Raw genomic sequence first — 24,812 nt, 5'->3', positions numbered from 1 at the left:
TCAGCTGAAGACCAGAGTGGGGCCATACCTTGTTGTTAAATCTCTAGTGAATTAAAGTTATTTCTTTTAAAAGAAAGGCTTTTTTTTTTTTTGAGGATCTCAAAGTTCAAACTTTGAAAGGGGAAAGAGAGAGGAGAGGAACTTTAGGGTTGCTATAAATGTGTCTGTCTTCGGTTTGAAAAGTTACATAAGGCGGCACAATTACCTGAGTAGGAGGGAGAGCCCAAGCCAAAAGCAGACTCTGGGCATTGTCTTTGGCACACGTAAAGCATTTCAGGAAGGCTTCAGACCTTGTGCTGGTGAACTGTGTGTACAAGCAGGGACCTTGAAAGGTCCCAGGTCAGGAATCACTCCCCAAGGGTGTCATCAAAGAACAGGAACCAAGGGCCCTAAGGAGCTACTGGCCCCGACATCCACTCTCACACATACCCATCCACACCCTCCCCCTCCTGAAATCTCTCGCTGGCCAGCACCAGCTCTCCACCAGCTCTCCCCTTTCCGACCCACCACTTGCTCTGTTCCCAACAAAACAGTAAGAGTATCTGGACTGGCTTAAAAACGAAGGCTTTCTCAGCACAGTCTCTAGCCCAGCTGGGAAGTACTGCCCTTCAGCCTCCCCTCAAAGCCCTCTCAAACTCAGAGCCCCCTACCAGGGCCCGGAACCCTATGCCCAGACTCATACCGAACGCACCTCTGCTTGCACAAAAATATGAAGATGTATCTTGATACGGGTAACTGATGCCTCGGAGAGCCTAGTATTCCTTCCTTACCAATTTCCGACACTTTCTCATGGGAACGTGGTCTTTTTGACTTGGTGGTAGAGCATTTAGTTGGAGGACTCAGTACTGCTCGCAACCTGGGGGACCTAGTAATGCTTGCGCATCAATTTTTATGGGGTGGCAGGAGAAAGGGAGCATAAAATTGTTCATAATCGCCATGGTCTTAGGGAACACTAAGGAATTCAGTTGTTAAACATCAGGAACAAAAGAATTAGTTCTTTGGTTTTGAATTCAACTTAAAAGTACTTCTAAACAAAACAGAAGTAACTAGTTTTGGGGTTTTTCTTCCCCCTAAGATAGGCTCTATGGGTAACATGGGGCTCGAACTCACAATCCTGAGATCGAAGAGTCTCAGGCTTTACAGACTGAGCCAACCAGGCGCGCCCAGAAGGAACTGTGTTAACAACGGCGACATCTCACATTCATAGGGCACTGAAAGTATCTTCACATATAGGATCCTGGCCTCCCCATAAGCTCTGAAGGTATGATCCTGTTTTACAGTCATGGAAACTGAAGCTCGGTTTCCAATCAGAATAATGAAGATGACAATCGTCTTCCAAGGGGTTTGTGAAGCTGGGAGAAGATGATTAAGAGGTAAATACTGCAATACCCCCGCCCCCGCCACTCCCTGCTCCCACCCCCCACCCTCCCCGGCCTTAACCCAGGGTGGGCATTGCAGTACTAGCTAAAACATAAGCCCTCCCACTGCCAAGCTGCCCCACTGTCCACCTCCCCGCCAAAGCTAATGTTTGATTTGTGGATGGATTATAGATGTGTCAGTATAATTAAGCTAATGCTAAAATTAAAGGACATTTCTAAAATAATACCAGCTTCGCAGAGGACTAGGACTGGGATTTCGGCTGCATTGAGGGCACCGATGCTGGTCCTTTGTGCCGCAGCTTTTCCTAGGCAAGGGCCTTGCGGGGGGAGGGGAAGCTGTTCCACAACAGCGAGGACACTGGAGTCCATTTTACTTGGGGTTCGGTTGTTGTCGTTTTCTTTCTGTCTTTTTTTAACCTAAGCAGTTCTTTCAGGGCATTCTAGAATTCAATGGAATTGAAAAATGGGTAAACAAAGAATACATATTTGCTTGTTCAAATTAAAATTACTTCGAGGCGCATTATCGAGAAACTTTATCTGGAAAGCAATTGGGCAAAGCACAAGGGCTCTTAATTTTAACACGTAATGTTTCAGAGAGAATGAAAGGGACATGATTTTATTCCCTTTCAAAGAGCGGCAATAAAGACCCTGATGATCCTGTATTACACGCGATATGCAGCTCTTAATGCCATTAATGGAAATGGGAGGCAGGTGCATATACTCAGAGACTAAAGAACAACCTGAGAAGGGGCTATTAAGTCAGAGATCGGTCTATTCAGACCCCCCTTGCCTCCCTTGTTTTAAGGAGCAGCTCAATAACCAGCAGAGCTGTTAAGGCATTAATAGTCCTAATTCGCTCTGACACACTTGAAGGAAAAGTACCTATTCTGTGAGTACAAAGGACTCCCCCCTCGTCCAGTTTCTGGTCTGCTTAGTTTGTTTTTGAGACTAGAGCTAATTTGATGCAGAATTAGATTTCAGAGAAAAAAAAAATAAATGACTCACATGTTAATCTACCCGGTGCTTCGGGACCCCAAGCTCGTTCTCATGGCGATTAGAGACCCGATTCTATCTTAATACTCAGGCAGGGCGGGGGGGGCAGCAGCCAGGAGCCCCCAGTCCCCTCACCCAGGGACTCCTCGTGCAATGTGGCACGGTGGTGGCGGCTGAAGTTGGAACGTGCAGCACATAAAGGAGGGGTCCCTGCACCCTAGTGAAAAGGCCGCTTAAATCCACACTAACTTATGATCAGCCAGATCCTGACAGGCCCCTGTTTTCACAAGGCCACCAGCCTCCATTCACAAGGGCAAAGTGGCTTCATGGACGAAAGCCTACAGTTATCCCGGGGGTGGGCTGAAAGGCTCTCCTTTGGTCTCCCAGTATTTCCTGTTATTGTAGTACTGCTGCATGAAAGACAGCAGTAGGTTTCAATTATATACTGCAAATAATTCTCCTGAAGCATTTTGGGGTTTTTTTTTTTTTTTTAAGATTTATTTATTTGACAGAGACACACCGAGAGAGGGAACACAAGCAGGCGGACTGGGAGAAGGAGAAGCAGGCTTCCCACTGAGCAGGGAGCCCAATGCGGGGCTCGGATCCCAGGACCCTGGGATCATGACCTGAGCCAAAGGCAGAGGCTTAACGACTAAGCCACCCAGGGGCCCCTCCTAAAGCATTTTGTAGTGATATTAATTCCCTGTTGTTTATCACCGCCAGAGTGGAAACAGCAGCGAATGGGAAGTGAGTCTGGTGAGTAAAGGTTAATATCTGAATATCAACTAAATAAATAAGAGTCCAAGAAGACTAAATGAGATTTCCACCTTATTAGTGAATTAGGGCTTATGGGTTTAAAATGTTATTCTCAAATTCTTTCCTGAAAGGTTTAGGAATAATTATACACCACTTAAAGGACAGGCATGGCCAGATAAACCTAATAAGTCTATAATTTGTACTAGAGGCAGGGTTTCCTGTAAATGAGAGCTGGATTTTATTTTATCATTTGTACTCTGAAATGTTTGTTGATTATTAATCACATGGTACGCCAGACTTCTGAGGTTGCAGCCCTGCATTTTCCTGATACAGGAGGGCTCAAATGCATGAACAGAGTTCCCCCAGTAAGCTTGTCCATTTCTAACTCTGAACATCCATTTACACTCAGTGTGAATGATCCCCAGCTCTATCGCCTTCATGGTAGACTCAAGCTCAAGAGCTAGATGATCAGGGGCGCCTGGGTGGCTCAGTGGGTTAAAGCCTCTGCCTTTGGCTCGTGTCATGATCCCAGGGTCCTGGGATCGAGCCCTGCATCGGGCTCTCTGCTCCACGGAGACCCCACTTCCTCCTCTGACTCTGCCTGCCTGTCTGCCTACTTGCGATCTGTCAAATAAATAAATAAAATCTTTTAAAAAAAAAAAGAGCTAGGTGATCAGAAGCTGGCTTCCAACACCCACATGTGGTCTAAAAGCCACTGTCTTCCTGGGAAGATTCTACGGCTGGGCTCTCCTGTAGCTTTGTAGATGGCATCAGAACCTTTCAAGGGATAAACAAAGGTTTGCAGCTAAAGGCACTTTAGCAACTCTGGGTGCAACGTTAGGTGGCAGGCTGGAATATGCACTTATCCAGGAGCACAAACGGGCAGAAGTCCTTGCTTCTGAGGCTTCACACTGGGAAGAGGACCCTGCCTCTACCTGGCAGTGAGCAGTCTTAATCCTCAGTGTTCTCAGTCCGCTCAATATGGAGGGAAGAACGTGCTCCAAAGTCTAACATCCCCACCATTAGATCAAAGCGCTCCTCCAAGGATGTCGCCTTGGAAAGGGCTTCTGGGAATATATGCCCTTTGTTGTCATGGGAAAGAAGATGGATACTTTTCAGATCAAGCTAATACACACTTAGTGAGTCCCTGCACTGTACTCAAGGCGCCAACAGGATTATAAAGCGGAGCAAGACACGATACCGAACTTCAGGGAGCTTACGATCCTGTAGAGGCAATAAAACCAACAGTCAATTTTAATATAACGTATTATTTCCTTGAGAACCAAGACTGTGTCTGTCTTATTCATTTTTTTTTTAATTTAAATTTTGGTAGCTAACATACATCACATATCTTATTTGTTTTTATATACCAAGTACTGGACACTTAGCAGGGCACACAGAAGATGTTTAATAAAATCTTTGCGGAATCAATGAACAATTCACTATACTGATGTCCATTCATTTCTCCACTTCCTCATTCACAGCAGAATGCTCTGGGGGAGAAGGGGAGATGTCCACCCAGGGGTATCAGAGAAAATGGGAGGCCAAGGTCTACGTGAGACGAGCTAAGTGTTTCACTGGCAGAAGCAGGAAGAGGCAACAATCCCAGCTAGTCCTTGGAAATGAGCAGTCTGACTTGGCTACGTGTAGACAGAGTACGAGGTGTGGGAAGAGCGGAACATAAAACTGGAAAGGTAGGAAGATCAGGGGTCGGGGGGGGGGGGAGCGGTAAAGGGTGACTTTGGTGACCACAAAATACACACGTGGCCAGCACCACAGCTGGTGGGTCCATCCCACGACGGGTCCGACAGCTAGAGAGACTATTCTGAACACGGTGGCTGATCATCTAAGTTTGATTTCGTGCAGGGGCAACTTAAAGAAACTCTGGAATGAGGGTACGTATCTGAATGTTGATGCCTCGTGGTTTATAACTTTCTGAAGAAAGAAGACTTTGGCTCCAATTCCCACTCGGGCCTACGCCCCGAGACAAGGGGAATGGGGTCTCCGTGGCCTCTGGTAAGTCTGCGTGTGAAGGGCCAGGCACCGGCCAGATAAGCAAACCATGAACACACACCCAGGCTGGGGCAGCCTGCAGGGCCCAGTGCCCGGCTTGAGGCAGAGCCACACCCCCAGCCAGCTTTCTCTTTAGAATCCAAGCTTCAAAAGTGTGCCTCCAGATTTCTCAAAGAGCAACTTGGCCCAGCTCTTCACCGCAAACTTCTTTTTTTCTTCTTTTACTCTTTTATGAAACGAGGTGTCTTCTGATGCAGGTCTAGCTGGAGGGCTGGCCCCAGAGACAGACTGCGTCCCTACCCCCCCACCAAGCCCCCTCTCCTGGGTCTGTTCCCCTGCCTCCTCTTATCCACCTGCTCTCCTTCTTAATTAATTAGCACAGAGGAGAAATGTGCTTATTAACTACACTAATGTGTAGCCTAAGACAGATGAGGATATAGTGACCCATCGCCTATCTGGAGCCTAAACATAAACCCCCAAAGGCTCTGATCAGCCCAAGGCCAAGGGCTGGAGTCACAGAAGAGTCCCTTCCTCACAACCTATGTGCGCTTACTTGGCATAGAGTTCTGCCAAGCTTAATGCTACGGTTTCTAAGACCACAAGGGAAGCAGCCAAGAAGGAGGGACAGAAGTGGCTAAAAGCAGGCACGCTGACAGCAGTGCAGAATGACAGCTGACGGCAAGGAGGGAGACAAAAACCATTCAGAAAGCTCAGTTACCCAGAACTGCTCATTTCAAGGTTTTATTGTATTCAAGAATACATATGCAATGAGGAAAGGGCTTTCCTTCTATTCCTCTTATCTTTCCAGATCATCTCATCAGCTCTCAACGCCTTTGCAGTGAAACCCAGAATATCAGGCCTGGCCAGGATCTTAGTGACCAGCTAAGTTCAAAGCCCTCATTTTCTGAACACCAGGAACAGGGCCCTAACACGCTGACTTCCTGAATGCCCATCACCCAGCCGGTGGGTGGCAGGGCAGGGAACAGCACCCAGGTCTCCTGGCTCCGGGCCCAAAGCTTCCTCCTTCCTAACAGGGATATGCTTATGTGCTTGGGTTATAGCTTCTGTCCACTTAAAGAACAGCGAAACAAAACAAGACAAAAATCAGCCTGCTTAGAGTGTAACAATTCTGAAATTCATCATCAAACTGGAAAGACGGTAGTTTAGGGCTTCTGCAAAGGTCAGTACAAGGAATTAAAAGCTCTATATATGTTGTCAAGTTCCTAGAACCCCCTCCCTAATCACCTTTTTATTATTATTGCTATCAATTGCTCTTACTTACGAGACAGAGACATCTTTAGTATTAGGGCTCTAGAAGTTACAGTGAATTCAAAAACGCCATGCTACAAGCCTCCCTTCAAGGACAGAGAACTTTCTCAGCCTCAGCAGATGGCCCCCTTTCCACTCATTGTTGCAACCGAGTTCTAGCACAAAAAAGGCAAATGTGGACAGCTTTCACTCCCTGTATTCACCCCCACTGATCATTCCATTTCTTCCCAAGAGGCCGTCGGTAAGCCAGGGTTGGGAGAGCACAAGAAAAGGGGGTCTGGAAAAGAACTGCCTGGATCCCAGATCCTTTTAGTTATTATGCACTAGTGTAGCGGCCATGGTTTCTCCTGGTTCCCTCTTTAACTCCACTCACACCCTACATCCTGCTCTTAATTATTAACAGGCTTTAATCTGTTAAATGTACTGTAGTCCACAATACCCAAAAAAAAAAAAAAAAAATCGCGTACAGAGGCAGGACACAGGAATCAGAAAAATTTTACCTTTCTTCAAGCCACCTGGATTATTATTGTATAATTCTGTGCTATGCACATAAAACAAGACGTAAATTGAACATAAATGGCTCAGGAGAGGAGCAGGGGTCGGGGGTGGGGGGAGTCTGGCACAGGAGGGAAGATTTAAAGGGATACCTACATAGTTGCAATTCTTAGAACATCATGAAGTCCCATGAAAAATTATGAGAATCTCAGGAGGCTACCAACAACCAAAGGTTCTAAGAGGTGGGGAGCGCTTTCGCTTTTAACAAAGAAGTGGTAACTCATCCAGGAGCCACTCGTTTGCCGGTCTGCTATCCCTGGTAGGTCGTCTCAACTGAAAAGAGCACAGCGAAAGCCAAGTCAGGGCTACTGGGAGACGGCCCTGAACAGCAGGGTCTATGGGACCAAGTGGGATACCATGCTGCCCTGGACTTCCCGAGGGGACAGCTCCTCCTGATAAGGATACCGAGGCTGTGAATGACTTATCACTCCTGTGCATTACAGGAAATTCATTTACCCAGTCACCTTTCCTGGGTCCTCATTGTTTCCGTACAGGGTTCCCCCAGTAAAAGGCAGAAAAGCCAGAAATGGTCCTAAAAAGGGTACAGCTGTCTTCCAACTGCACGCATTATCGGCAAACTCCTCTTTCAAGGCCGCATTGAGGGAAGGGAGCATACTAATCACCCGCCATTTGTCAGACAGCCCCCAAAGCTGCAGCTACCCCAGCTCCTCTCCCCCTCCCCACCCCCGTTCCCGCTTGCCCCTCCTCCCCCACCCTGCCCTTTAAAAGCACCTCTTTCACCAGCCACCTGTCAAAATAAAGCAAGCCACGGATCTTTCAAAAACTGACACTGGAAAGAAGCCGTTGGACGATTTCTTTCCAGGACCTGTTGAAAGATAAAAGATGAAGCAGACAATTTAAAAGGCGAGACTGTACCCTACCCATCACAAAGCTGCGAGCAGACAAACCGTGGAAGCCAATGACACAGGAAACGCCCTTTGACCAGAGGCAGACATTAGGCAGAGCAAAGTTATTTTCCATAAAGAATAAGAACTGAATTAAGCCATTTCACAACTAATAGTCATAAAATCTTTTCATTGTAAAAAAGTGGGAGAGGAGGGTGAATGGAGAGTTATTACGAGCTCCTCCTTTTAGAAACAATGACACTGCTTTCTAGGAAGTTCTGTTTAGATGACAAATGTTTTAGGAAGGGTTTAGTTTGGGTTTTTTTCCCCTTTGTTGTATTTTGTTTTTTAAAGGGAGACACACAGACATGTGGGAAATTCTGCTGCAAAGGGAAGAAGAACCACAGAATAAAGGCCCTGCCTTTCAGGCAACTAACATGTACTCACCTTCGGATTGAATCCCCTCCCACTGGCCAACATTTCAGCTGTTTCTGGGAATACTGCTGAATGAAATTTTTAGGAACCAAAGTAGGTGCAGGTTCCTGGCAAGAGCTCAGAGAGGGTGCATCTGGGAAACGCTGGGGAAAAAGTGAACTCTTAGAGCTGACAAACAGCCTGAGTGAAACCTCAGATTTCCCGCCCTTTCTCTCCCCCTTCAAGACCTGGAGCACAACGACCTGGCTTGGGCTGCGCTAGGCTTTGGACTCAAGAGGAAGCTGCATGCTTTTACGCCTTCTGGAAGTTCAAAAACAAAAAGCAAACAAAAAACGCATCATAAAATTGAACTTCAAGAAGTTACGCAACAGAAGCCAACCACGGAGGAATAAAGATCTTCGCTGTTGTGATCGGTATGAAACCACACACACACAAACTTGAACACCTACAAACCACCAGAAATAATCTCAACGTCCATATGGGGAGCCCAAAATAGAGGATTGTAGATGGTGGATTTACTTTGGGGAATATTATGCAGCCATTCAAACTGTAACTGTACAGAACTATTGAGGCATTTTTCATATCATGTTAAAAGAACAAATCTATGGGGCGCCTGGGTAGCTCAGTCGTTAAGCGTCTGCCTTCAGCTCAGGTCATGATCCAAGCCCAGGCATCAGGCTCCCTGCTCAGCAGGAAGCCTGCTTCTCCCTCTCCCACTCTCCCTGCTTGTGTTCCCTCTCTCGCTGTCTATCAAATAAATAAATAAAATCTTTAAAAAATAATAATAATAGGGGCGCCTGGGTGGCTCAGTGGGTTAAGCCTCTGCCTTTGGCTCAGGTCATGATCTCAGGGTCCTGGGATCAAGCTCCATGCTCAGCGGGGAGCTGCTTCCCTTCCTCTCTCTGCCTACTTGTGATCTCTGTCAGACAAATAAATAAAATCTTTAAATAATAATAATAATAAAGAACAGATCCACCCAATCTTATGTTCTACACTTTAAACCAAGTGCAAACGGATACACGTGCGAGGGAACAGACTGCGATAAGCAAAGGATCTAGAAGTTACTCCCTGTCATGGTTGTCATACCATCTTCTCAACTGGAAAAAAACGTAACCTACATAAACCATAATCTCTGGAGGCCAAATGACACTACAGCAACTCAGCGCCAGTTTCAAAGTCCAGAGGGCAGAGCTGGGGCAAGGAAAAGAAAAACGGCCGAAGGAGCAGGGAAGTACTATCCACATCCCCCAAACGGTTTGAATTCCTAGATCTCAAGTGGCTTCAGCCCGCGGGTTCAGGTCACCTTTCCCCTGGTGTGCAACTCTGGTTTTCTGGTCATTCCAGGTGGTTGTGTTTGCGGTTATCATGGGGTTATTAGCTACTTAGCAGGAGAGCTTGGACTCAGAGACCAAGAGATATGAATTCATACACAAAAAGAAAGCAGTTACCAATAAAGATAAGAAGAGTGTGATTCTTCAGACCGAAGACAGTGACGTGGGCTGGAAAGCCTGACCGGACCTCTCAAGGGTTGTTTCTTGGGGTTTTTACAAGAAATGAAATCACTGATGACACTGATTATTATACTGTTTATTGCTGGACCTAAGAATCTCTGTAACAAATACTTTCTAGATTTAGCAAGAAGAAGGAAATGTCTCGCCTAAGGAACTGTTAAGGTTTCTTTTGATCAGATAAACAGAGAATGCAGAACTGCCTTAATGTCTTGCCTCCGCTAACTGCAAAACCTACTGGTCAAGTGTGGATGGTTCATTCCCTGTAATGATGGCCTTGTTTTTCAAGTTCTTTATTCCATCTTCCCTCCATGGGTCTTTTTCTTTCCTGTTTATATGAAATAGGTTCATCTACATAATGAATTCAAAAAAGACCCATAGTGAGGGCTTGGTAAATGCTATCTGTGGTTACTAAGATAATAATTAACAACCCTTATTAACAACCCTCATCGCCAGGATTGTAGGAATCTGGTTGAATATGGATCAAACAATCTCAAGTAGGTAGGGTTTATATCACAATTAAAAATTCAAAAAACCTTGGAAGAAAATGACATGACTTTTTTTTTTTAAAGATTTTATTTATTTATTTGTCAGAGAGAGAGAGAGAGAGCAAGAGTGAGCACAGGCAGATAGAGTGGCAGGCAGAGGCAGAGGGAGAAGCAAGTTCCCTGCTGAGCAAGGAGCCCGATGTGGGACTCGATCCCAGGATGCTGGGATCATGAGCTGAGCCAAAGGTAGCCGCTTGACCAACTGAGCCACCCAGGCATCCCAATGACATGACTTCTTCAAGTGTCAGGCCCTGCCAGATTTTTAAAAATTAAAGACATATGGTTGAAGGATGGGTCACTAGCTCCTTTTAAAACTGCACCCTTGATGTTTAAGGACCAACAGATTTCATTAGTAATGCAATTAGAAGGCTGATGAAATCATGCCAGTCTCTTCTTGGTTGTTTTTGTTAAATGGGGAAAAATGATCAATATTGACTGATTAAACGAAACAAATATGAGGAGAGAAAGAGAAGAGAGATGAGAAAGGCCCGGTCAGGGTTACAATAAATTGTTTAAAAAGGAACACCAGCACCAAACTGAATGCTTCAGTGGACAAAATTCAATACAACTAAAAAACACACTTATGTTACATGGCATGTGAAGAAATTTCCAACATTTCACATTTATCTGGAGTAAAATGCCCTGCTATTCCTCCTTATTTAAATTGACCAAAATTTCCCTTCATTTCAAAGAATGATAATCACAATCGAAATACTTAAAGTACATTTTAATGGTCCCTTGGAAACTGTCTGCAGTTGGGGGTTACACTTTCTTCCACAAGAGCACTACTAAATACACAACATTATACAAATTTAAGGTTTGACATAACTCTCTGATCACACATCAAATAACTGTTGCAAATGGTAAAAAATGCCTTTACAACCAATTTTTGTTAGGAAAAATACTTAATACTTGAGGCAATTTCTATTTGGTGAAGTGTAGGTTCTAAATCTACATTTCTTAAATGTCACCCCAGGAAGCCACAAAGCATTGGCATAACGCTCAAACATATAGCACAGATTCAAAGACATTTCTGAAATTAATAACTGTGCCAAATGCAATCATTTCCCTTTATTCTTAGTGATCAGCTTGCATTCCTCTCACATTAAAAACACATCTCAATTTGGGGGCTGTTTTCCCTTTCTGCAAAATACGAGGCTATAACAGCTGCTGGAAGTTTAAGAAGGAAAGCAAATACTCTATCCTAACAGCAGACGTGCCACAAGTCTCTCGTGTTAATACGGTCAATTATAGAAATGCCTTCTATACATTTGGCTAATTAAAGGGAATATGGGCTCAGCTATCTAATATTTTACAATATCTCTACAATTATACAATATCTCTACAAAGAAATGCACACTTGTCTGAGGCACCTGGGTAACTCAGTCGTTAAGTGGCTGCCTTGGGTTCAGGTCATGATCCCAGGGTCCTAGTACCGAGCCTCGCACCCAGCTCCCTGCCCAGTGGGAAGCCTGCTTCTCCCTCTCCCACTCCCCGTGCTTGTGTTCCCTCTCTCACTGTATCTCTCTCTGTCAAATACATAAAATCTTCAAAAAAAAAAAAAAAAAGAAAGAAATGCACACTTATCACTTTCAAGCACTAAGTGATCCCTGCCCCGGAAGCAGTGGCAACCGAAGCAACTTAGAGACTTACTTTAATAAGCAGAGATAAAGTGATAACACAACGGTTTCAATTAAAACAGTTGTTCCTAAGTATTCGGAAATACTCTCTTCCCCTCTCTTCCCCTCTCTAGGTGTTAAACATCTCCTAATACTGCATCTAGGCCATTCATGTGCTTTTGGCAAAACTTTTTTTTTTAAGATTTTATTTATTTGACAGACAGAGATCACAAGTAGGCAGAGAGGGAGGCAGAGAGAAAGAGAGGAGGGGAAGCAGGCTCCCTGCTGAGCAGAGAGCCCATGCGGGATTCGGCTCAGGTCATGATCCCAGGGTTCTGGGATCAAGCCCCCCAACGGGCTCTCTGCTCAGCAGAGAGCCTGCTCCCCCCCACCCTCTCTCTGCCTGCCTCTATGCCTACTTGTGATCTCTCTCTCTGTCAAATAAATAAATAAAATCTTTTTAAAAAAATAAAAGCAGAGACAATCACTCCTCCCCAAAGTTAAAGCTATGTTTAGACTGATAAGGACTGGCTTGCCCTATCATGAACTCATGCATCTTAGCCCATACCAGGAGAACTTGACAGCACAGAGACCATTTGATCGATCACACAAGAAAAAAAAATGCTTATTTCTAGCCTTAATCAGGCAACTTTTCCTTATAATGAGAGCAAGCCAAAGTATTTTAAATAGGGCACAGGGCATAATCATTATATTTAAATTCATATTTAAAATAGGGCAATTTTATTTTTCAGACTTTTTTTTTTAAAGCAAGCTCTGTGCCCCATGTTTTAAAATAGGGTAATTTTATTTTTCAGACTTTTTTTTTTTTTTTTCTTAAAGCAAGCTCTGGTCCCAACGTGGGGCTTAAACTCACTACCTGGACATCGAAAGTCACATGCTCTACTAACTGAGCCAGCCAGATGTCCCATCCTCATTCTAAAAAATCACTTTCTCTGTGGCACTTGGGTGGCTCAGTGGGTTAAGCATCTGCCTTTGGCTCAGGTCATGATCCCAGAGTCCTGGGATCGAGTCCGATGTTGGGCTCCACGCTCAGCAAGCAGGAGCCTCTGCCTGCTGCTCCCTGACTTGTGCTGTCAAATAAATAAATATAATCTTTTTAAAAAAAGATTATATTTATTCATTTGACAGAGATCACAAGTAGGCAGAGAGGTGGGGGGGGCAGGCTCCCCGCTGAGCAGAGAGCCCGATGTGGGGCTCGATCCCAGGACCCTGAGATCATGACCTGAGCTGAAGGCAGAGGCTTAACCCACTGAGCCACCCAGGTGTCCCCAGGAATAAATATAATCTTTAAAAAGTTTTTTTTTTTAATATTTTCTCTTTGATTCTCAACCTGTGTGCTTTCCATTAATTAATTAATATTAAAAATAAAAACTTTAGGGGCAGCTGGCTGGCTCAATTGGTAGAGCAAACTCTCAATCACAGCATCATGAGTTCAAGCCCCACGTAGGGCATATAGCCTACTTGAAAAAATAAAAAAATAAAGTAAAAGAGGGCAACTTTAATCTCCGTGTCCAAGCAGGACTTGGCCCTTGCATATAAACATATGCCCCCAATTTACTACAGCGCTGTCAGTTCTCTGTGTCACTGCCATGCAGACTGCCCTTCACAACTGGATGGGTCTGACTTAGAAGATGGCTAGAAACACTGGCTTGTCACCAGGAAACACTGAAATACTGGGATTTCATGACTCCTTATAGCCTTCTGAGTAAACTCTCCACGGTCAAGCCCATATACACTCCCAAGCCTCAGTTCCTCATCAGGCTTCTAAGCTCCTGAACAAACTAACAAAAACAGGGTCCTATTTACCGTGTTAACCTAAATTTCTTGAAAAATATCACAGGGCAACTGGCTGGCTCATGTGGCTCTTTTTTTTTTTTTTTTTTTTTTCTCTTTGACCATGAGGCTCTTGATCTCAGGGTTCTGAGTTCGAGTCCCATTTTGGGCACAGAGATTACTTTTAAAAGTAAACTTCTGAAAAATATCAATTATATTTCAATTTTACAAACAAGTAATCTGAGGGGCACCTGGCTGGCTCAGTGGGTTAAGCATCTGACTCTTGATCCCAGCTCAGGTCTGGATCTCAGGATTGTGAGTTCAAGCCCCGAGTTGGGCTCCACGCTGAGCTTGGAACCTACTTAAAAAAATAATACTAATAATAAGTCATCTGAAAACCCATCTTTCTTGAAAGAAAGCCCTGTTCTCAGAGCTGAGGTGCACAGTAGAGACTCTCCTTCCCATATTTACTGCTGGGGCTATATTTGCTTATAATCCTATCTCCCTGGACACTCACTCCCCAAGCCGGCTCCGTCCTTCCCTCTGGGCAACTTCTGCATGCTTGGCCACCATTGACACAGCCCTGGAGAGGGCAGGAATATTGCTAGCAATTAACAGGTGCACCTGGTCCACAATTTGCTTCATTTTGGGCCACTCGTCATTCAAAATAGCTTATATTTCTGTGATCTCTATGGGCTTAAAAATGGACGCCAAACTTTCCCAGAAACCTCAAGGCTTCAGGACTCTCAGTACTGGCATGGTTCCTCTGCAGCCCACTCCGAGGATGGAAAAAGAAGGACACAAGAGTTCAACTGCATTTGGGGGTGCCCATGCCACCCCAACCCCTAAAACGATGGCTGAGGTTTATTACCTGAGCAGAGTGCTCCATGTAAGCCTTACCAGCCTGGCCCATCTCCCCTGCTCTGCTTCACCAAGTACTCCAGAGTTCACCTGGGGACCCAATGACAGAAACAAGACCCTGGCCATTCGCGTGTCTAGTGGGGGCTCTCCTGATGGGGTCCAAAAGCACTACTCCTGGGAGACGAAAAGAGCCCTACAGGGATAAATGCTGAAGAAAACTATGCTCCACCCTGATCATCGTTCCCAAAACCAAGGCCTTCTCCTTGGAAACAGTTGTCACAACTGTAATTGCCAAGACTAAAGCAGAGAGGGACGAAGTGTGTGTGTTTGGGGGCGGGGGGGGGGTCAACTTTACACAGAGGTCAGGAAAGGCTTCTTAGTTGAGGGACAAAGCCCCAAAACATTTGAGGGAGTGAGCCATGCTGCTATCTGGGAGCAGTGTTCTAGGTGCCAAGGATAAGGGCAAAGAAACAGAGAGGCCGGCATGTGGGAGGCACTGGGGGAAATGACAGAAGAGAGAAGAGAAGACAGTGTGGACTGGCATGGGAGGGGGCCGTGGGCAGACGCCATAAGGCCTCATAAGCTTTGGCTTTCCCTCTGGATGGCAAGGGGAGCCCCCCTGAGGCCCTCTGAGGAGAGGAATGATATGGTCTAAGTCAGCGTTAACAGAAAAGGATGGTACTGGCTGATGTGCGGAGACAGACTGGACAGGGGAAGAGGGGATGGCAGAGGAGGGCAGGACAGTAGCCGCCCAGATGGTGAGAGGAGGCCAGGTTCCAGACACATCCTGAAAGCGGTGCCCAAAGGCAGAGCTTACGCAAGAGCATCTCCACAGAACGCACTTCCCACCCGGTCTCCTGACTCTGCTCAGATCACAAGAAAATAAACCCAGTCCCTTATTTCGGAAGGCTGTGACTTCCTCCTCTGCCCTCCAACTGGAGAGATACAAGGCCATCTACTGAGACTGCCACAACAGGCAGAGCCTTCTTCCCAGAGTGTCTAGGCCCCGCGGACCTGAAGGGGCAGGAAAAAGAAAATTAGCTCCCAACTGGGGAAAACATGAGGCCGACCAATAACCGCGCAGCCAACTGGGGGGCCTTCGGTTCAAAGTCAGTCGAAAGCGAACCCCATCGACACAAAACACTGTTCCTCCTCAGTGCCTCCAGCATCCCAGCCGGGGAGCGACTGTGCAGCACGGATTCTCAGAGTACACCCGCGAAAAGTTGTCTTGTTTCGCAACTGAGAATCTTAGCATGGGGAAATATTCTATAATTAAGGTAATTTTAACAATAGCAGATAATAATTTGACTATAAATTGTAAGGAATGTAATGACTGCTTATTCTGGCACCCAAGCAGCAGGACTTTCTGTGAAGTGACTGCCAAGAAAAATGACACTCCCACTCAGACTGGACCATGGCAAGTAGTAACTGTTAACCACACGCCTTACACTGCAGTCTGCAAAGACACGGCGCTTTGTTTTCGTCTCTAACCAAACACGAGGCTGAAAACGCAAATGGGAGACAAACTCTGTGGTGGGATAGAAACAACTGAAGGAGGAAAAGAGAGTAGTCCTATGGCTTAAGGCTCGCTGGGATGTCAAGGCTTTGGAGAATGAAGGAAAGTTCTGTGGTCCAAAAGCCACCACTCTCCAGCCCGCGCTCCCTGCAGCCCAGAAACCCTGCACAGAAGAAAGAAGCCAGGCTTAAGGAGGCTGGTGAAAGCCAAGGGAGAGAAGAGCTGGGGATAGAAAGGACTAGAATGGAAAGGATGGCTGGGATGAAGTGAGGACAGGTGACCTTGAGGTAGACTATATGAAACCAAGCCTGCCCAGGGGCCCGCCGCCCCCTCCTGAGGACGTGGCAGGAAGTGAGCTTCCAGTAGAAAGCTGGAAGCAAGGACCAGGAGCAAAAGCAGCCTCCCTTTCCTAAAAGCACTGCCGCAGGTACAGCGGAGTTCCTCTTAACATCGGGAATAGACAGTAGAAGCAGCAACCATTTGTCCCCCAGGATTAAAACAAACCACATCAAGTACTCTACTCCTACCTCCAAGCAAGAAGTAACACTCAGTTTCCAGGTTTGAAAAGACAATTCTGTCTTTTGCCCTTTTTTGTTAGGCGTCTACGACTGAATGCAGAAATTTTAAAATAAACAGCTTCGCATGAGTTCACTGAAAAGGGAGAAACAGAAAAATATTCAAAATACACCAAAGTCAAAAAGCTCGCTCGAACTTATCTTCGAACCACAAACGTGGCTCGAACACCTGCCCTGTGACAGAAACTGGAGATCCATGGCCTCAGACCAGGCATGATGGGGCAAAGGGCTTTTTTTTTTTTAAACGTTCAAATGAGGCACATGGTCAAAGACAAGGACCACGCAATGTGTGTACTCCTATCCATAACTTCTAGTGCTTCTCTAATTATCATTATCCATTTACTCACTTTGGTAAATGTTTAAAAGGGAAATCAATATTCAAATATTTAAGCCTGTCCCCTCTAACCAAAAACCAGCTCTTACCTCTTCTGACTTCAGGTCAGAATGCCCGTGTCCCAAGCAGAGCCCGGCAGGCAGTAGCATGAGTTAGGAACCAAATGGAACCTGGATGTTCTAGAGGACTTAGGAGAGCACCAACCAAAAGCTCTGAAGTGAATAAGCCACTAAATTAATAATACACAGTCTTTAACTTTTTTTTTTTTTTTTAAGAAAAGGACAAAGTGACACAGAATGGACTCCTTATCGATCCAGCGCTGGGAAATGAGGTGCCCTACCATGGTGAATGTGTAAGTGAACTGAACCTTCCTCTCTTTCAAGGGCAAGTTTGGATTTCAAATAGGCATTCTCTTTCCCCAGTCTACTCTCTAACTAGGTAATGATACCAAGCACTCTGATTTAATACTGCCCCAAACACCCTAGTGCCCCAGGGCTTAGGGAGCTCCCTCTGCCACTGGCCGCATCCTAGAAGCACTCAAGGGACCGAAAGGAACAGCCAAGATCAGCAAGTCCTGGGTCTGTCCCTGCCCTGTTTCACTCTCATTTCTCCCAGAAGTCTTGCCTGCCTCTAAAATCATCCCTCCCCCCAACCCCGAGACCCTTCCACTCCCCAACCAGCACTACCAGCTACTTCTCAGGCTACTTCTCATCAGCCAGGGACTGGGAAGGCAGATAACCGTTCTATCTTCTCACCATCCCCCCCAATTTGAACGCAAGCACCTCAAAAGCTTGGCTCCTTTTAAACCTCTTTGAATCCCGAGCACCTAGCATTTTGCTCTTGATAGAAGAGCTACTCAATCATTGATTGCTGATGATAAATTCCCAAAGGCCTTGTCTCCAACTAGAATGCAGGGGCCTTATGACAGCTGTTTCCATCCTGTAGCTTTTCTGCTTACTTCCACATTCCCAGCTGTGTTCTGGATGGCTGTGCCGGCCAGAAGCCTAGGGATTTACTGTACTTCTATTTCTTGATAAGATACTTGAAGAGAATAAACACATGGCAAAGAGGACATTAAAGTAAGGGATAAAGAGGTCTTTTTTATTTTACCAATAAAGAGAGAGGGAAGAAATATCACCTAGCACACCGACACTTAATAAATGACAAGCAAGACTGGATTCCTTTCTAATTCTCTCCAAAGTACTCTCAATGGCCTCGGCTTACTTCTTCGCCCGCAGCGAAGCATCACAGGCTATGCGTCACTTGCATCTTGATTAAAAAATATTTTTTTTCCAAGTTCAGACCTTCCTCTTAAATCCAAGTTAGCCAAAATTAAAATGAGTGCGCACTGCATCTAAATTAAAGCTCTCCTCTGAGACAACACTTTATGATGAATTTCATTGGAAAATTTAGAATCGTAGAATCTGAGATGGAAGGGACTCAGACATAATTCTAGGGCAGTGGTTCTCAACCAGGGCTGTGTTGGGGAGCTAGGTCACTGGGACTACTGGGGAGCTTTTAAAAATGATCACGGCCCAGCCTCACTGCCAGAAAGTGTGATTTAATTTGTCTGGGGGTGGTGCCCAGGCGTTAGATTTTCGAAGCTTTCCAGGTGATTCTAAGGTGTGGCCAGGGTCGACAATCTCTGCTCTAATACAGCATTCTCACATCCCTGCTCCCATTTTTCAGACAAAGGAAAAAGAACCGGAGCAAAGGTATCAGACATCGAATCTGTCAAGGCCAAACTAGGACTGCCCCTGCCAGGAAACCACATCCTCCTTGTGTAAAAACTACTCCCACCTATCCCAAAGGAAATGCGTTTTCTGACTATTCTTTGCCTTGGAATCCCATTGCATAATTCGTGAAAACCTAAGCTATGTCTGCCAGTGGAGAGGTGCATCAGGCATGGCTTCCCCTTAAAGAAGCCTTCCTGCTTTGCCTCTGATGGGCTGGACTCCCTCAGCCCACCCTTTCCCCCATGATCGTCACTCGGCCTCCTTTCAAACCCCTTGTAAGGTGCACCTCCAATTCCTTCAGCTAGCTCACTTTCTAGTCTGTACCTGCCCTGCCAAACCTCGCGGCCTTCCCCCTATCCCCCTGGCCAAAGCTCTTTCCATTTTGTGGAAGATTCCTTCTCCCCTGAAGCAGCCTCTCTTACTCTGCCAGTTAGTCATGCCGCCTTCTTTTTTGCTTCCCCCAAGCAGCTGGTCTTTTTGATGTCTGGCACACATTTATCTGGGCTTCCAATAAGATGTTTTTACATAGTTTCCAGGCTTCCTTGAGGTTATAGACTTTTTTTTGGGTAACTCTTCCATTCAATTTTTTCCCTAATTTCTAACATTTGTTAGAGTTTCTTTTTCAAAAGTTGAATACCTGCCTGATGGATCGCTTTGATTTTTCTCTCCCACCAGATTGCTGAATTAAATGCATCAGAACTTAAATATAACATTTCAAATTACCTCCAGGATGGAATCGCTTCATGAATTTTCTGCACTTTCATGTCCTCTGTAGTAAGCAACAGATGCTTAGCCAAGTGGAATTGAAATGCTAGTTCTTACCTGTGGGTGCTTTAGTGGGTCTGCTTATATAAAATATCCTGATATCCTTAAGCCTGTGTCCTTCTGCTTGGTAAAGACAATAAACTTCAGCTTTTATTTTGTAAAAAGGTAACCAGTGTGCACTGAACAGCTCTACATGCCAAATCCGATGTGCTAAATCACTCTTCTAAATTCACTCCAAATTGCCTAAAACGGAAGTCTCAGTTATCTATTCCTTAAAGGAGGAGATCTCAGCGAGAAGAAAAACAATTCTGGATCTTGCCGAAAAATTCCTGTAGCACTTGGTTTTTAATGAAGTGGTTAAGAGGAACACTCCATCCTCCCCCCAAAAAAGGAATAAAAACATTTATTATATGCTATACCGCCGTTATCACGGAGATTTAATGTAAATTTATTTCACTTCAAGTGTTTAGCCCCCAAAGATTCCCAGGACAGCAAGAGACCATGGGATGACAATCTATCATCAAGGCAGCCTAAACCCCATTATGGCACTGGGATCCTGGCAGAGAAAGCGAAATAATGGTCTATGCTATCCCCCACCCCTCACCCCTCGGGCATTTACCGAATATTGCCTTGAGCTGCCCCACTTAGTACTCAGAACACCAGGAGCTGCCCCCTCTGTCCTCCAGCTGCTTACAGCTGAGAAGGCACGCAGGTGCCCACACGCACCATTAACCAGAACACGAGACAGTCTGTGCGAAGACCATAGATCTGATTCAAGCAAAGAGCTAGGAGGAAGGGGAGTTCAGAGGTGACTTAATGAAAGTATCATTTGTGATACTTGAAGCCACTGAAGCTCAAAGCGGAGGAAGGACTCCATTCAGAGCCGCGGCAAGGAAATGAAGCTGGTGCTGGTCAGCACAGAATGAGAGGGTAACAAGCCGAGAGGAAGGCAGGCCAGTTAAGAACTACATCCTTCTGTTCAATCACTATATCGTTCGTATACCTGAAACGAACAGAACACCGTATGTTCGCTCTACTGGAATGAAAATAAAACATATTTTAAAGAGAACTGCGTACTAAAACAGCTCTCACTGCCTTTATGCCCCCGGCCTCACTGACACTTAACACGCAGGGACACCAGTTCTCTTCCTGAAACAGTATCACTAAGAACACTCCCCCCCCCCCCCCCCCCGAAACCATCACCGGCTCCCCTCGGCCCAGGAAATACAATTTCTATTCCTTCTACTGTTAACACTAGGTTGTCTGTGTCTGGGTATTAATACTTCGCTGCAAAGCACAGGGCTGGATCCCCTCTCTACCTTGGCATCAAAATAGGGCTGGGATGGTCTTTTGCTGGTCGGTGGTCCTCTCGTAGCTTCTATTTTTGAAGCTGGCCCTCCATGGGATTCGGGAACGCACTCTGTCTTATGACCTATACAACAATGCATGGACCGCTATTCTGGGCCAAGGAAGACCTGGATTCAGGTCCCACCTCTACCACCGACCAGCTGTGAGCCAGTGAATCTATTTCCAAATCCCTTTGATTCCTCGTCTCATAAAATGGGGGAAGATGATGAAGAGAATGATACTTCTGATTTCTTATGGTTGTTGTGGATTTAAAAGAGAGAATATGTAAAGCCCTTAGCTTAGGACCAGGTCCAGAGAAAGCAACCAATAGCTACAAGCTCTTTTCCTTGAGGCCAAAATGTATTTTTTGTGAACATATGCAGGAAAAATCTCAGTGGTAAAACAGTTAACGTTCCTGGGGAGCCAGACACTCCCTTCCAACTGATTTAGATTAACGCCGATGTTGTTTCCCTTGTAGAGACAACAAGAAACTTCCTTTTCATTCCTCAGTCTAGTCTCCGGCTAATCCTGAAATTGCATGCAACCCAATGTGAGTCAAATAAAAAAGGAAAATAGTAATTATGCTGAATCAAACATTTTATATTTGTATGTTCTAACTAGAGATTGAGCTGCATAAGCCAGAACTTTTTATTAAGGTCTTTTTTTGAGCATGTCCAGGAAGTAGTTCCTATACTACTTGAGACGATCTCTATGCTGACAGGTCCTATGGCTCAGTTAGGCCCTCTTTCTTAAATAAAACGAAGGGAACCAAGCTGAGGATTCCAACAGAATAGAAGATCACAAGTTCTCTGCAAAATCCAACCCACCTACTTCAAGTGGGAAAGAGGAAATGCAAATCTTGAGGACATATGTTGTGTCTTACACGCAGTAAGCAACTCTACATCAAAAAGGATGCCTACCTCTCCAGCACACGCACTTTCTGCCACGTAACCCTAACACAGCTTGTCATTCCCCGAACCCTTGGAGGCATACATATGTACATGTGCGTATGTATGCAAGTGCATTGCTCATGAACATGAATGGGAACAGGAAAAAAAAAAAAAAAACAGTATCACCACCATGGCACAAAGTTCTCCTTGGTATCCTTCAACGTCCCTCTGAAAGAGACCTATGGCAGGCTTAAGAACACCCCTAACCAACTGTCTCGCTCTTAAAGACCATTTTGGCAAAAATTAGATTAGTAATAAAATCCCAATGCCTGAGGAGGCTCCTGACTGGCTCAGTCAGTAGAGCACGTGACCCTTGATCTCAGGGTCATGAGGTCGAGCCCCATGTTGGAGGTAAACATCACTTAAATAAAAACTTTTTTAAAAAATTACAAATAAAATTAAATGCCAACGGTTGCCTCTCTCTAACCCTGTCTTTATGGAAGGGAGGCACAATGAAAATGGTTAGATTTTTAAATTTACTAGTGAATTAGCACTACCGAGCTGGTAATCTGGCCCCAAATCCTTTCTCTGCTGGAAGTCTGTGGGCGCTCCTTACTCCTTATCTGTGCCACTCAGATGGTACTTCTCTCACTCCATGTCACATTCGGAGGCTGCACGTGTGGCTTGTCCCCCTACTGCCTAGAAAGGTCCTAGCGCCGGAGGCCCCTCCGGCCCTTCTTGTTGCCTCCACAATGCCCAGCACAGAATGCTGCACATAGTAGGTGCTCCAAAAAGATATACCCATTGAAAGCTGAACAAATACCCATCCTTTGTGTTCAAGATCCCTTCTGAACTCCCCATTATTTGATAAGTTCGGGGGTCAAGCGGATAAGCAATGTGGGACCTCGCCTGGGTCCCGGAGCCCTGTTGGCATGATGTACTCCCTGAGACCCTTGAGAGCACATCAAAATTATCTTAATTATGATCTCAAAAGACTGAGCCTCCTTAAAAACAGTATTCTTAAAGCCTGTTCAAAGCTCTAGAAGGCAAGTACAAGGCTGTCAGAAATAAAACCTTCAACTTGGGCTAAGCCTGGTGCTAGGCACCCAGGTGTTATGACCCTTTGCCTGAAAAACCATCCTGAACTTTTTGCATAGGAAAAAAAAAAAATAGATCATTCCCGCCCCACCCTCCTCCACCAGCACCACCACCACACACATAGACCCCCGGCCAGGGAAAGTGCCTGGCCATTCATTCAGACATGGGTCGAACATGAGTCACTGTATGGACTATGCTCCCCAAAATGACCAAAATTATCTGAGCGTAGCTCAGGGAAGACAAGGCTCATGTATATGCATCTGGACAGGCCAGGGTGATGGTAAAGATTACCCCCTGTTTCTATACTGGCCGTCTAAAGGTATTTACTTGGGTCTGTCTGTGTTGTGACAGTGTCCTAGACTCAAATGAATGCCTCTAACACTCCACATTTTTGAGCCATTCAGTCATGCATTTTTGTTATTGTTGAAAGTGGTGCGAAATTGCACTGCATGAGCTAAAGTCCTTGGTGGTCTTCCAAGGATTCCAGCTAAAAAGGCACTTCCTTTGTTCCTCAGGAGAATGCAGTCCAGTAGGTCATTCAAAAGGGGAAATAAAAGCAGCAGCCCTGGGAGGGAGATGAAGGACAAGACAAAAAGAATAAAATGTTTTGGGTGTGAGCACATTAGCTTCCACTTCCTGCTGCTGGTCACTAATAACTCTCCCATCTTTGGAGGAAATATCCAGATAGACATATATGCAAAAATACTGCTCAGGTGTTTGCTGGCCACCGGGGAAATCGAAGGGAACACCTAGCAGAGTCCTTGAGCACCCTTCAAACTTCCTTTTTCCTGAGATGCTGGCTGGGAAGGTGTCCTGCCATGAGGAGCCTGCCCAGAGCCAAGTTGGAGAAAGCAGGGAGGGCAATCTCACAACCCACTCCTTGAATGCCTCCAGTCTCTCTCAAAGGCACATATTGTTTGCAGGAGCAGAAGATGAAAACTTGTCACATTCCCATTAAGTGCATCGCTGCCTCTATCCCTTCAAAATGTGGGAATGACAACTGTAACCTTCACGCCAATCATCTCTGCTGGGCCCAGGCCCAAACCGTGCAGGGCACAAAGACCCCAGGTCTGACCTGTGGAGCCCCCAAGCTTCAGTGGCTGCTGGTTCACTTCACTTCTTCTGGCGGGGCAGGAGGGAGAGGGGAAAGAAAGAGGGCTTTTTCAGGGCTCCACAACCAATAAAATCGTGCCGCTGTGAGGACATACTTGAGTTCGCAAAAAGACAAGCAGCTCAAGGGCAAACAGTCTCTAATCAGTCGTGTGCGAGTCATTTGATAACTGCCAAGGTGCAGCGGACTCCTAGGCTGCTCTAGCAATTTCTTGAGTTCTATTTCTAGACGGATGCTGAATACACTGGGAAAGTGCCCAGCGACTTCCCTCAATTACCTTTGTAATTTATATGTAATTGATGACTGCACTTAATCTCCAAAGTTATTAATAGCCCTTCCAAAAAATGACCCCCACGTCTTCCTAAGCCTCTGGAAGCGCCTGGTTAAAATTACAGTATTTCCTTTGCTGGCTGCCGGCCCCCTGCCCGCCCCACCCGGGTGACCAGCACCGCGAGGCAAAGGCGCACTCTCATTTCCATGAAAGGTTCGGAATGGAGGCTTGGCCCCCCGGGGGCTCGAACCGCTCTCTCCTCCGTTAGGTTACGCTGGCCAGCCGCCAGCTAGATCCGTGGTTCTTTCCGAACCCTCAGGGCGAACGGGCTACCTGCACCGCCGCCGGCTCCAGTGCGGCCCGCGGGGCTGCACGCAACAGTTGCCCTCCGCGAATGAGAAACCGCGACCCGGAGGGGACCCGCGGCCGCCGCCTCGCAGGGGGGGGGGGGGGGCGCGAAGGGCGCCCGCCGAAAAGCCGCCTCCCCGGCGCTCCGAGAAGGGCTTTCACCAATACCCCACGCACCCCCCAGCGCCCAAATCCGGTGAACTTTTTCACAGGCTAAGGCTTCTCCATCTGCATAACCATCTCCAA

At 46.0% G+C, this 24,812-nt stretch overlaps 1 protein-coding gene across 1 annotated transcript in view; it reads right to left on the bottom strand.

Moving 5' to 3' along the window:
- The window catches only part of GPC4 (glypican 4), a 106,568-nt gene that overhangs the window by 80,267 nt on the left and 1,489 nt on the right, over positions 1-24,812 (bottom strand). The window lies entirely within an intron of this gene.

This window comes from Lutra lutra, chromosome X (genome assembly GCF_902655055.1).
Source record: "Lutra lutra chromosome X, mLutLut1.2, whole genome shotgun sequence".
Classification (NCBI taxonomy): Eukaryota; Metazoa; Chordata; class Mammalia; order Carnivora; family Mustelidae; genus Lutra; species Lutra lutra.
This window is presented reverse-complemented; position numbering and strand designations above follow the sequence as displayed.